The 7,605-nt window shown below is 41.2% G+C and overlaps 1 pseudogene; it reads right to left on the minus strand.

The window, feature by feature from the left end:
• Window positions 1-3,326: 3,326 nt before the first annotated feature.
• LOC102524580 lies at window positions 3,327-6,781 on the minus strand (annotated as a pseudogene).
• Window positions 6,782-7,605: the final 824 nt, after the last annotated feature.

The raw sequence follows: 7,605 nt of genomic DNA on the forward strand, positions 1-7,605 counted from the left end.
GAGCCTGCCTCAAAAGAAGGCAGAGTCAGCTTCTCCCAGGCTTTCTGTTAACCATAAGCAGCCAGAGAAGCAAAGAGGATGTTGGGGTCCAAGAACAGCCTAAGTTCATGGTGAAGCTAGGAGGCTACATCTACCTGCACAGCCCTGGCTAGAGTTCCTGGCCAGTCCCATTCCCTTTGTTGGCTTGAGCTTCTGGGCAGAGGCTGGTAGGACAGCTAGCTCTGCTGCTGCATCTGCTCACCCACTGGTATTTCAGAACCTCAGGGCAGATGCTGGGTTGCAGGGTAGCACCTGAGTGGGCTGGGATTGGCTGATTTGGTCCAAGGTTAATTACAGGCTCGAAAACCCAGATATCCCACGGGCCAGGCAAGGACCAGGCTGAGAGATGCTACCAGGTTGGTACTGTACTGAACTGGAAAGCAGAGGTCCACTCAGCTCCAGCGGGTGGTTTCCAGATAGGATTGAGGACAGTGTTACCAGAGACACCATTTTCTTGGAGAAGCTGAACATCTGAATTTCTATGTCATTGCTCTTAAATTTAAAAATTCTCCTTTTTTTCTTTCCTGCTTTCTTCCCTTCCTCCCTCCATCCCCCACTCTCCTTCTGTCTTTTCTTTCTTCCTCTTTTTCCTTCTCCTCCTCCTTCTTTTTTTTAAAGTGAGGCAAAAATCTTTATTTTTAAAGAAATAATTTACAAAATTAGCGCCAAAATTGTTTTTGATACTCAAACCTTGTTCTCAATTCTATTTCTTCTATTTTTCTTTTTTAAAAAATATTTTTACTGAAGTAGAGTTGGTTTACAATGTTGTGTCAATTTCTAGTGTACAGCACAATACTTCAGTCATATAGGAACATACATATATTGGTTTTCATACTCTTTTTCACCATAAGTTACTACAAGATATTGAATATGGTTCCCTGTGCTATACATATAAACTTTCTGTTTATCTATTCTCCTTCTTTGTAAAATGTAAATATACAAGGGCTTCTTTTTACAACCCCTGGGGTAAGGAACTGAAGACGAAAGGCTGAGGACAATATAATCTGCCAGGGCTGGGAAGGACCACAGAATCAATCTCACTAAGAATAACAAGTGGCCAGTGGACATACCTCCTCATTCCGTCATCCTCATTTTTGGTCATTAATAGAGGCCAGGCCCAGGGGATGTCATTCAGTCTTAGCTGGTCCCTGGTCCAACCACTGCCCCGCCAGCTCCAGGTGATGGAGCTCATCACATTTCCAGCCAGAGCCTCTTTCTCCTAGCTGGGCCTTCAGAAGACACCTCAGTGAGTGTCAAGGGTGGAGCTGTAGCTAGTGGGATGTCAGTGAAATGACATATGACCCAGGTCCTCTTTTCCAGAAGAGCTTGCTCTTTAAAGTGACTTGAAGTGACCTCTTTTACTCATAGGAAAGAATGCTATCCTAGTTTACTTAAAGTACCCTCTGATGCCAAATGTGATCTTTTAAAAGAATAAAAATAATAATACATTTATGTTTATTCCTTAATATAGGCAATGTACTTTTTACAAATCCAGTATAGTTCTTGCTGCAACCCTTTAAGCTAAGTTTTTATGTATATTTTCCAGATTATATGGGAGATAAAGATGGCCACAAATTCTCAGTTCTCTCTTGGAGAGGAGAAGTTCCTCACCTGTGTGAACCTGGTGACCAGTTATAAATTGGAGTTCCCATGACTCCCACACCTCAGGGGTTGATAATTTTCTAAAAAGGCTTACAGAACTCGGGGAAACATTCACTTATGTTTGCTGGTTTATTATAAAGGATACAGATGAATGGCCAGTGCTAAGTAGTTTACTGTGATTACCTTTCCTTTTTTCCTCTAAAACTTCTTTGTTTCTCCTGTAGTTAATAATTGCCATATTTTCCCATTTGCTTTGTTATATATGTGCTTGTCCAAATGCTCCAACAGATCTGTCAGTAATTATTCCAAGTACTTAGACAAATCAGATAACCTCTTAGCTTTATTTTCTTCCTGGAGACCTTCCTTTGATAGCTCTCCATATCCCGCTCCAACTGAACTGGTCACGTTTTGGTCAGCTGCCCAGCCGCCATTTGAAAACCACTTGGTTGTTCTTCAGAGGTTGATTCTTGGTTTCCTGCATGCTTTGTCTTCCACTTTCGTGCTTTACAGCTCTGTTTTGCTGAAGCATATTCTCCAGTGACTTTCTAAAAAAGACTACGAAGGATGTAAATTTATTTACTCCATACTTATCTGGAAATATTTTTATTTTAGGCTCCTGCTTGATTGAGAGTTTGGTTACACACTGAAATCTAGGTGGAAATTTTTCAGTCAAAATTATGAAAGCATTGATGTATTATCATCTAGCTTGCAGTGATGCCAAAAAGCATGCCCTCCTGCCCCCAAGCGTCTCAGAAAATCTTTATGATTTTCTCTTTATTGCCAGTATGCAGCTCTTAAAATTCAATTTACAAATATGGAGACGTGTCTTTCAGTTCTTCAGAATTTTCTTTTTTTTTTTTAATTATTATTATTATTTTTGGCTGGAGGAGGTAATTAGGTTTATTTTTAGAGGGGGTACTGGGCATTGAACCCAGGACCTCGTGCATGCAAACATGAGCTCTACTGCTTGACCTATACCCTCCCTCAAATTCTGCAGAATTTTCTTGAGTTATTTCTTTGATAATATCCTCCTTTCTCTGCTCCTCCACTTCCTGCCCCTGCCCATTTTCTCTGTTCTTTCCTTCTGGAACTCCTGTTAGTCAGATGCTGGATCTGAGTTGAAACTCTAATTTTCTTATCTCTTCTTTTCCATCTCTTTGTCTTTTTGTTTTGCTTTCTGGGAGATTTTCTTAACTAACTTTAACTCTTCTTTTGATTTATTTTTAAATTTGGCAATCATACTTTTAATTTTTAGGTACTGGTTTTTATTTTGTCCATTTTTCAAAGCATTCTTTTCTTGCTTTATAATTTTTTTTTCGTTTCATTTTTCAAAGCATTCTTTACCTGCTTTATTTCATTTCCCTTCTCTTTAAAGAACTCCTTTTAACACATCTTTCAAAGTAAGTCCAATGGCAACAAATTCCCTCAAGTTTTATTTGTCCAAGAAAGTATTTCTCCTTCACTTTTGAAGGATAATTTCACAGGATATAGAATTCTAGGTTTCTCTTAACTGTTGAAGTATTTCATTCCATTCTCTTCATGCTTGGGTAGCTTTTGAGGAGAAGTCAGATGTACAGTTTAGAAGATGGTTTTGAACTGTGCAGGTCCACTTATCACGGATTTTTTTCAATAGTAAATACTACATGATCTGCAATTGGTTGAATCTGTGGTTGCAGAACCATGGGTATGTTGGAACTGCAGAGGGCTGACTATAAATTATATGGAGATTTTTCAAGCACAGGGGGCTGGAGCCCCTAACCCCCGTGTTGTTCAAGGGTCAACTGTAATTCTTCTTGTTGTTGTTGTTAGGCTTTTCTGCCCAATAGCATTAGATGTCACCCTTTATTGTACTACAGAGAAAAGACATCTGGAAAAAAGCATACAATTTTGAAACCATTTATTTTTGTGTGTGTGAAATGGTTTTTAAGAAATCTATATAAAGTTAGGATTCCAATGAAAAGTAGTATTTTTACCAGCATCTCTAGGGCTCTGTTGCATGTCATATACTGGGGAGTAGCACTGAATTTGGCATAGGACTTAATGACCTTATCTACAGTTTCCAAGAAATCCTTTTTTCAGTAGCAGTTTTGCACCCTGTTAGGATGGCAAACCTACCAGTTTCTGTGCAGATGCTTCTGATCTCAGCACCAGTGGACACAGTCATGCTAACAATTCAAATCTGATATCGCTTTCAACACTCACTGAATGAGCATGAATCTTAAAAATGTGAGTCTGACCCTGTAGATCAGCTAAGCTACTAAACTCAGTCTTCCTGTCCAGTCCCTCCGGCCTCATCAGCACTGGGTCTAGAGTGTCAGGTCTGTTTGTGGCCATCAGCACTTTAATGTTGCCTCAAGGATCAAACCCATCCAGCTGATGGATCAATTCCAACATCCTTCTCTGCACATTTTATTGTCACCTCCAGCACCATCGTCAAAACAGATCCCTCCAATAGCATCAATCTCATCACAGAAAATAAAGCAGGCTTTTTTTGTTGTTGTTGTTCTGGCCATTTCTAAGAGCTCTCTAACCATTTGGAGCCCCCTCACCGACGTATTTCTATACAAGTTCAAATCCAATAACTCGAGTGAAGCAAGCATCACTCCTATTAGCAACTGCCAGAGCACAGAATGTCTTGCCTCTACTTAGTGGAAGCAAAGAGCAGCACATCCTTGGGAGGCTCAATGCCAAGGTCAGCAAACCTCTCTGGATGAAGCAGTGGGGTTTTAACTACTTCTTGAAGTTTCTCGATCTCTTCCTTACAGCCACCCACATAGCTGTATGTAACACCAGGTTTTTCCTCCACCTGCATCATAGTAACTGTTGGGTCAATCTTAGGAGGCAGTGGAATGTGAATCTGATACTTATTTCTATCCACACCAACTCTCATCCCTTCTTCAATGTTGGTGGGTGCTACCTGATCACTGAGGTCCTTCACAAGCTTGGCATACTGCTTCACATTGATAATGTACTTCAGGTCCTCGGAATCAGCGTGGATGATCTTTATACATTTGCAACTTGCAAAGACTGTTCACCCTGGAGTGTTTCCTTACTGGCTGCCAAATCCCAAAGTGCTGGTGGGGCCAGGCCATTGTCAGCCTCTTTAATATCAGTGAGCTCATTAATTTTCTTGAGAAGTTGTTAAATGTCATCTTCAAACTGTTTGATCTACCTAGAGTAAGTGCTCTGACTGTAAGTTTTCAGCAAGGCAGTATCCCCCTTATCCTGAGCTCAGATGGGCTTGTCTTCTTTGGTTTTCCACTGATCAGCACCGAGTCATCCAGCATTTTAGGAGCTCCAAGTGCCTCAGCTCCTGGGTGATCACACAGCCCCTTCCTCACTTCCAGTGGTGCCCCACCCTCCTTTCCCTTCTTCACCTCGACTGTAATTTGTAATCTTTGCTTCTCTGTTGGTAAGGTGTGTTTCCCCCATCTGGCTTCTTTCAGGATTTTTACTTTACCTTTGATTTTTTTTTTTGTATTTTGAAAATGATATGACTAGGTGGCATTTTTTTGGGGGGGGCATTTATCTTGGTATTCTCTGAGCTTCCTGGATCTGTCATTAATTAATTAATTTGGTGTCTGACATTAATTTGGGGGAAATTCTCAGTCATTATTGTTTCAAATATTTCTTCTGTTCCTTTCTCTCTTCTCCTTCTGATATTCCCACCATGCATACGTTACTCCTTTTGTTGTTCCATAGTTCTTGGATTTTCTTTTATTTTTTCTTTTTTTTTTCAGTCTTTTTTCCTATTTGCTTTTCAGTTTTGGAGGGTTCTATTGTGATATCCTGAAGCTCAGAGATTCCTTCCTGAGTTGTATCCAGTCTATACAGGGTAGGCCCATCAGCGGCATTCTTTGTTTCTCTTAGTGTTTTTTATCTCTAGCATTTTTTTTTTTTGGTTCTGTCTTAGAATTTCCATTTCTCTGCTTACACTGCACATCTGTTCTTGCAGGCTGTGTACGTTATCCATGAGAGCCCTTAGCATTTTAATCATAGTTGTTTAAAATTCCTGGTCTGATCATTCCAACATACTTTTCATATCTGTCTAGCTCTGATGCTTGCTTTGTCTCTTCCAACTTTATTTTTTGCCTTTTAGTATGTCTTTTATTTTTTATTTTTTTTTGATAGCTGGACATAAGGTACTAGGTAAAAGGAAGTGCTGTACATAGGACTTTAGTAAAGAGGTTGCAAAGTGCAGGGGGAAGGGTTCTACAGTCCCATGATTAGATCATAGTCTCTTAGTGAGCTTGTGTGCTTGTGGACTGTGGACTTCACATATGCTTCCCAGCTCTGCCCCTAGTCCCTCTTAGGTGGGACAGGGTGGCTAGAGTGGGATGGGGTTGTGTGTTTTCCTTCTCCTAGGTCAGTTAGGTGCTGATAAGAATCTCAGTAGGTCAGGCTCTGGTTAAAATTTAAGTTTCTCCTGAGTACATAACATGTTAACAACAACAGAATGCTCTGGCACATTTCAAAATGGTTCCTCTTACCCTCCTCTGCTGGAAGCATGAGGGGATTTGTCTCTGACGTTTACTACAAGAACCTGGTGGAGCTCCAGGTAAAACCCACAAAGTCATAGTGTGCCCCCTTCCCCCAACATGACTGGACTCCTTGGTGTTTTTCTCTCTCAGTTTGTCCACACTGAGCCTCCAGCAATTCATCTATTATAGTTCAGGTTTCCCTACCCCGGCACTCACTCCCATAGAGGTTTTTGCTTGTGGGTTTCTGCTCTGTATTTGGCTGCCACTCTCTCCAATTTGGGGGGCAGTGGTTTGTTCAACTTTTTACTTGTTGTTCGGATAGAGTGGCCACTTCCAAGCTTCTTACATGCTGGACTGGAAACACATCAGTTTCACATTTAATGGAAGAATAACCAAATGGATGAGTCTTGTGCCTCTTCCTTCTCCCACCCCCGTCCCCTCAGGAAACACAAAGTGTTTGCAGGACAGGGTGTCTGCTTTCCTCCTTCTTCCTGACTACAGCATCTCCAGACTTCCTCCATATCTACTGAAATTTTTTTCATTATATTATAGCAATGAATTACCAAATCTAGATTTGTAATATTGAATTTATATCTAGCATATGTACCTACACAATTAGTTTCCGTGATTATTTTCTTTGTTTGATTCCCCTACCAGATTGGAAGCCATGATCTAGAGGTGGCCCTGCCCCATTCAGGGACATCACTCAGAAGTACTAGGCAGCAGCCAAACCACCTGGAACTCTAATGACTCAGAGAACTGGCGTGTCCTCTGAGGCCACAAGCTCTTCACTTTCATATACAGAAATAACACAGAGGTGCCCTCTACTGACCAAAGGAAGAAACTGCAGTTACACACTGCTCCCTGCCTCCCACCCCAACCAGTACAGGGAAATGACCAACATAATCCCTGCAATCTGCCAGGTACTTCACATATATTATGCCATTTGCCCTTGGATTTATAATATTTACATCTACAAGGGAGGCACCATTGCTCCCACTTTATTTTTTAAAAAGTTTTTTTAATGGATGTACTGGGGATTGAAGCCAGGACCTCATGCATGCTAAGCAGGTGCTAACTGAGCTATACTCTCCCCAACTTTATAATTGAGGAAAGTGGGGTTCAGAGAAGTGAGCTGATTTCCTGAGTTCCCAGGGTAAGAGGAACTGCTGAGATCCAACCCAGGTCTGTCTGAAGCCAGAGCCTTTGCTCTGTCCACCAGGCCCCTGTTATTCAAAGTCTGCTCCTTGGACCAGAGCCTGAGCAAAACTGGGAGTGATAGTAATGCAGATTGCAGGCCCCACTCCAGACGTAACTAATCAGAACTTATATCCCAAGGAGATAAAAATTTGTATGCACATTAAAGTTTGAGAAGCCCCTGACTCCCGTGAAGTGGTAGGGGAACCTCAGCCTGTGTCCTCCTGAGGAGAAACTGAATTTTCATATTTCTTCTGTAAACGTGGATTTCTGGTTATAAAGCACT

Source organism: Camelus ferus, chromosome 9 (genome assembly GCF_009834535.1).
Source record: "Camelus ferus isolate YT-003-E chromosome 9, BCGSAC_Cfer_1.0, whole genome shotgun sequence".
Classification (NCBI taxonomy): Eukaryota; Metazoa; Chordata; class Mammalia; order Artiodactyla; family Camelidae; genus Camelus; species Camelus ferus.